This window comes from Elephantulus edwardii, unplaced genomic scaffold (assembly GCF_000299155.1).
Source record: "Elephantulus edwardii isolate Elephantulus edwardi_28Jun2011 unplaced genomic scaffold, EleEdw1.0 scaffold00295, whole genome shotgun sequence".
NCBI classification, from domain to species: Eukaryota; Metazoa; Chordata; class Mammalia; order Macroscelidea; family Macroscelididae; genus Elephantulus; species Elephantulus edwardii.
The window spans coordinates 190,785-197,936 of record NW_006400045.1 but is presented as its reverse complement, the minus strand read 5'-3'; positions in this window follow the sequence as shown (position 1 = coordinate 197,936).

The window sequence follows — 7,152 nt, the reverse complement described above, 5'->3', positions numbered from 1 at the left end:
TTAGGTGTCTTCAAATCAAGTAAGACTCATAGTGACCCTGTGAATAATAAACTTGAACCCTGTCCTACCCAATGTCATCCTCAAACTTCCTGACACTTAAGAGCCCATTGAGGTAGTTACTGTGTCATTTCACCTAGTTGAAGAACATCCTTCCTAGCATCATGTTCCTCTTCAAGGAATAGCCATTCTTAGCAACATGCCCAAAATATGTGAGATAAAGCCTCATCATTCTTACTGTCCAAGAGCATTCCTGCTGCACCCTCTCCAAAACATATCTGTTCATTCTCTTGGCTGTTCATGAGATGTTAAGTGTGTTTTTCTAACACCACAGCTCAAAGGCATCAATTATTTTTCTATCATCCTTATTCATGGTCCAGCGCTCAGATGCATAGCAAGTTACCAGAAGGACTATTACCTGAATCAGACACACAGTCCTCAAACTGAAATCATTATTTCTCAAAAATTTGGAGAGATCCCTAACTTCAGATTTTCCCAGTGCAATGTATTTCCTTATTTTCTGACTGCTGATGCTAAGGGTGTTAATATGTATCCAAGTAAGATGTCGAATGGCTCTTCCTTCAATCATGCAGCAAGTAAAACCTTTAAATCTGGGACTGTCTCCTTGGCTCAATCATCAGGTCACACCTTGCCACAGCCTCACTATACTTTGTTTAGTTCCGTCTCTCTTTTCTTGACTTCACAGCTTTTGAAAATGCTGATCAGTGGTGAATCAAGTCTTAAGCTAACTTGAGAATGTACTCCAGAAGAGACCAAAGCAACAGATAGAATACCCATTTTGAATGGTCCTAGCACAACAGTATTGTACTCATTGTTTCTGAGGCATAGCAAAATATTTTGAAACGATTTTAAAATTTTCACATGTTGTGCACCATAGAGTTGGAACTGCCCCATAGTTGACCCTCCAGTGGATTCTCAGAGGCAGTTTATCATTCGGGAAGAGATTGACCATCCTTCTCCAATGTAGACACTGGGGGCCTTGAACTGTGTGCTTTTATGACTGCAATGCAGTTACTTGTCATTAGGCCATTAGGGCTCATTCTTCATACAAATAAGTAAGGTTTATCTTGTGATCTATAGCATAATGATCACAATATTTTTTTATTCTTCTAAACAAAGATTCTTACCACTGGACCAATTGGCAGCATTATAATAGATGGTGAAGGAGTGAGATTGTTAGCAGCTTTAGTTTGCTTTGCTCCACAATAAACATTCTTGGTACCAGCAGTCAGAAAATCAAGAGATGAAATGCATTTGGGAAAGTCTCCTGTCAGGGACCTCTCCAGAGTACTGAAGAGCAATAGCATCAGTCTGGAGACTAAGTTGTGCCTGATCCAGGCCATAGTCTTCATAATTTCTTGCTACGATCAGAAAGCTAGACAATGACTAGGAAGGATAGAAGGAGAATTCATGCCTCTGAGCTGTGGTGCTGGAGAAGGGCGTTGAATATCCCATAGACTACCAGGAGAGCAAACAGGTTCATCCAAGGGAGGATTAACCCAGGCTGCTCCTTGGAGTCAAGGATTCTGAAGCTTCAGCTGACATACTTTGGGCATGTTGCAAGTAGGAATCAGTCCTTGGAGAGGAACATCATGCTTGTAAGGGTGGAGGGACAGAGAAAGAGAGGAAGACAATCCTCCCAATCAGATAGATTGATTCAGTGACTGGGATAATGAGGGTAGGTGGGTCAGAGAAGGTTTCAGGGATATGTACATAGGGATGCTATAAGTTGCAAATAACGTGGCAGCACGTAACAACAACAACAAATGATAATTACGTAGCTGCTTTCTAACATTTGCATATTATTATGTTGAAGTACTCACCTTGGTGTGTGCATATCCTGTATATTTTTAAATATATTTTAAATATATTTTTAAAATCCCGAGTTGAAATAATTGGAAATTCTTTACTGTTGTTGTTAGGTGCTGTCAATCTGAATATGACTCTTTGTGACCCTGTGAACAACAGATCTGAACCCTGTCCTAGCCATCCTCACACCTCTTGACATACTAGAATCCATTGCAGCTATCACCACGTCAATCCCTGGTCTTCCTCTCCTTCATGGATTCTCCACCTTTCCAAGCATCATGTTTCTCTCCAGTGAAGAGTCTCAATTAACAGGATGCCCAAAATATATGAGGCAAAAACCTGATCATGCTTGCCTCTGAAATGGCTGCACCCTCCCTAAGACATAGTTCTTTTTGTTCTAATGGATAAAAGAAATAACTTCTTAAGAAGTACTGAAAACAGTCTCTGTTTTCATGTAACTTTTCTAAGTTCAACAATAGACGGTCTACTACAATGGAGATTATGAAGATGAAGCAGAATCTGATAGGGTTTTGATACATTGATCTTTTTGCTCTGGTCACTATGAATTGATGTCAGCTTAAGGACAATTTCACATAGGCCTAATTTTTCTCCAGTAAATACATATTTAAATGTCAATGGGCTAAACTATATTTAGTGTAACTGACTAAAAGTAGAATTATAAATGACATTAAACAAATAAAATTAAATTTACAACTGTCAACGTTTTCAATGAGTTCTCTGTACTAAGAATTTTTAGCCGCATAACAGAAAAACTATTGATTATATGCCAAGCAATTTTTAATAGAAGAAAGAAATATTTGACTCCTGTCATTATGGATTATCTTTTACCATTTTGAGAATAATTGCCTAACTCATAAATTGATATGAAAGTCCCAGATGATAGCTAAGATCTATTAGGTTGAAAAAGAGAATGATTTTGTTTTTCCTGTAGTAACCAGTGTTACCAGTTTCCTACCTGAATTTATTTGTGGTCTGGAGGCAAGAAGCTTCACTGCAATCCTGAAGGCACACAGTTATAATCCACCAGCTGCTCTGTGGGAGATTGATGGACAACGCTCTCCCATGCAATTAACTGCCTCTGAAAACCTGCTGGTGGGATGCTATTCGTCAATTCTTATTCAAAGCTACATAATAGTAGCAACAACAACATCATCATCAAGGCATGTTCTTCAAAGTGCTTGCTATGGTAAACAGAAAAAGTTGCTTAGGAATTTATTTTGTTTTTCTTATTAAATTTGCACTGCAAATTTAACTTGATTCTCCTCATCTTTGTTTGCTAATCCAAAACAGAAAATTTTTTAAATTAAGGTGCAAACTATTGTTGTTGTTGTTATTGTTATGCACTGTCAAACTGGAAGCTACTCATAGGTGACCCTCTAGCAGGTGCTCAGAGACACTAAATCTCATGGTAGTAGTTTGCTCATCTTCCATAGAGCATCTGGTGGATATGCACCTTAATACCTTTGAGTTGGCAGCACAATTTCTTATTACTAAGCCATCAGAGCTCCTTAGGGACAATTTAGGGAGATAAAAATAAATGCAAACAGAAAACTCGAACTGAAGAATAAATGGAAATAGGTATGTCCCCTACTATTTCGAGGACATTAGTACTATAACCAATCTTAATGCTTTACAGAATTTTTATTAGCAACATTAGAAACATCTGATATTTTAGCTTCAAAAAAGCAGGAAGCTCTGGTGGCCTCGTGGCAAGAAGCTGCACTGCAATCCCTGAGGTACATGTTTCGAATCTACCAGATGCTGTGCTGGAGGAGGGGCAATCTCCTCCTGTACCTGTCAGATCTGATTTGACGGTACACACACTCATCATCATCATCATCAAAAATAATAAATTTTAAAAAATTTTTAAAAAGCAAAGTGCAGTGCTGTATTGTTTAGATTAATGTTTTATGAACAAAGAAATATTATAAACTCTCTCCTATAATACATGTCTTTTAATTGTAAAATTCTAGTCTAACATTATTCAAAATGAAATTTGCACTAATAATGAAATCATATTGTAATAAACCCCCAAATTTAAACTTGTTGTTTTATAACTATCCCTAAATTTTAAACATTCATACTACATTTTTGGAGAGAAATATGTAATTCTACACAAACACTTTTAAAAAAAAATGTTATCTATTTGTGGCAAGGCACTGGCTTAACAATTATAGAGGAAGAATTTTGTGATGGACTCATTCTTGTAGTTTCATCTCAGTCATCAAGCACTGGTCATGTGAAAATGAAGCCATTCCTTATATGATCCAGCTTCTGACTGTAAAAGAAACTGGCTTTAAATGACCCTCCATTTCTACAGACACTCATTAGTATGGCTGATGCATGTGAATGGAGTAGTCTTAAAAGTATGAAAATATAGTTACTTAAAGTTTAATAATCTCAAAGCCAAAATATAACTGTTTCTCAACAAAAATCAGATGGAAATTTCTGTGGAATAGCCACTGATTACAAGAACATACTTAATATGATTTGTAAAATTCATTTATAAGTGCTATTGTCAAGACCTGCACCAGAAGTGTAATATTATCTATTGAAAAATGAAGACAAAATTCACACCAAAGAGTACAGGCAATATTACAGGGTCACTGTGAGTCATCTAAGACTTGACAACACTTAAGAAAACAACAGAATCGTTTCTATTTGTCTGAAATGTTGTTGTTGTAGTATGCTGTCAAGTCTCCTATGGCTCATAGCAACCCATAGCCCCAACCTGAGCAAATCTCACTGTGTTTGACACACCTAACCTCATTGACCCAGTTGTTCTGTCAATTCATCTCATGCGGTGTTTTCCTCTCCTTCTCTCTCCTTCGACCATTCCAAGAATAATATCCTTCTCCAAAGACTAATCTCTTCTGGTTATATGTCCAACGTATATGAGATAGAATCTCAAAATCCTTGCTTCCAAGACGAAGTCTGATTTCGCTCTTTCCGGTACAGGTATTTTAGTTCTCTTGACAGTTCACAGTATGTTTTATATTTTTCTTCAGCATCAGAATTTGAAGACATCATCCATTGTTCTTCTGTCATCCTTGATCATTGTCCAGGTCTCTGATACATAGCAAGTAATTGGGAAGACTGTGACCTGGATTAGGCATATCTTAGACTCTAGACTGATATCCTTGCTCTTCAGCACTCTGGAGAGGTCCCTAACAGCAGATTTTCTTAATGCAATTTGTCTTTTAATTTCCGGACAGCTGGTGGCAAAAGTGTTGATTGTGGAACAGAGCAAGCTGAAATTGTTAACATCTCAATCTCTTCTCCATTTATCATGATGCTACCAGTTCCCCTACTGGTGACAATCTTCATTTTCTTGATGTTGAGCTTCAATCCTTAACCATGTTCAGCAAATACTTCCGGCCCTCCTCAGTTTCAGCAAGTCAAGTTGTATCATCTGCATACTGCATGTTGTTGGTGAGTCTTCATCCAATTCTGATGCCACATTCCTCCTTATAAAGTCTATAGAATCACATGATCTATTCCCCATACAAATTGAAAAGATATGGAGACGGGACACATCCCTGGTGTACTCTTCCTACTTTGGAACCATGTAGTGTTTTCCTTGCTCTGTTCTGATTACTTAATTTTTTATTAAATTTATTCCCAAGTGAAATAAAATAATATGTTTTGGTGGGTTTTCAAACTGTGATTTTTTTTAAGATATTTATCATAAGATTAGGTAACTATCAATAAAATTTAACTGCTGTTAAATTGATTTTGTTTCAAAAAATTTCTATAGGACAGACTAGAAGTACCCTATATATTTTCTAAGACTGTAAATTTTACAAAAGCAGACATCCATGTCTTTTCCCTGTGGAGCAGCTGGTAAGTTTAGATCACTAATACCAATAACCATTAGATCACCAGCATTTACGGGTGTTGTTATTGTTAAGTCCTTTGCAGTATGACTTATAGTGACTCTATGAACATCCAAGCTGAATCTTGCCCTATACTGTGCCATCTTCATCACCTTTGATACACGAAAGCCCATTAGTGAAGTCACCCTGTCAATCCATCTTGTTAGGTGTCTTCCTCATCTTCACTGACCTTCCATCTTTCTAAGCATAATGGCCCTTTACAAGGAAAAACCTTGCCTAATATGAAAAATGGAACTTCACCACCTTTGCTTCCAAAAAGTCTTCTGGCTGCACCTTTTCCAAAGACATTCCTGTTTGTTCTTTTGACAGTTAATAGGATATTCATCCCTTTCCAACCTCATACTTCAGAGGGGTCAATTCTTCTTCTGCCATCCTTAGTCATTTTTCAGTTGTCATATGTCTGACAAGCAATTGAGAAGACCATGGCTTGGATTAGGCACAGCTTAGCCCTTAGACTGATATTATTGCTCTTCAGCATTCTGCTGACTGCTGATGTCAAGGACATACACAGAAGAATTTAATGAAATAACATATGAGCAAGAGCCTATGGTGATGAACGTGTATAGCAGATTTCCTGAAAGAAGTTAGCGAAAGAGAGATAGAGTTTCAAGTTATGTCTTTATCCAAGCGGAGCTCCTGGGCAAATCCTCTGTCCTGAAGGGGCAGAGCAGAGAATTCGCAACTTCGGGGGGTTGGAATGGGGTTTTTATAATTGGGGTCTTCGGGAAGAAGGGAGTTGCATTCCATTTCTTAGTTTACAGCCCGTGGTAGGCTCCTGGTGGTTGGCAAGGTCGTTGGTCCACCTTATCAGCTCCACGGGAGGCCATCCAGCCTGGTGTTTGCATGCTTGCTCCCTCTCCTGGCCCCCTTGCCCGGGCCTAACAGATCGAAGAAGTTCAGACTACTTTGAAAGAACTGGCTAAGAATAAGACCCCAGGAATTGATGATGGTATACCAACTGACATATTTCAACTAACAGATGCTGCCCTAGCTGTGCTCACCAAGTTGTGCCAAGAAATCTGGAGAAGAACCACTTGGTCAACTGACTGGAAGACATCTGTATTTGTTCTCATTCCAAAGAAAGGTGATCCCACAGAGTGTGGAAATTATCAAACAATATCATTAATATAACATGGAAGCAAGATTTTGCTGAAGATTATCCAAAAACAACTGGAGCAGCACATCAACAGAGAAGTACCGGAAGTGCAGGCTGGATTTAGATGGGGCTGTGGTACTAGGGATATTGTAGCTAATGTTAGATGAATCTTGGCTGAAAGCAGGGAGTACCAGAACAATGTCTATTTTTTGTTTCATTGATTTTGCAAAGGCATTTGACTGTGTGGATCATAACAAACTGTGGCTAACTCTGAGAAGAATGGGAATCCCAGAACATTTAATCGTGCTAATG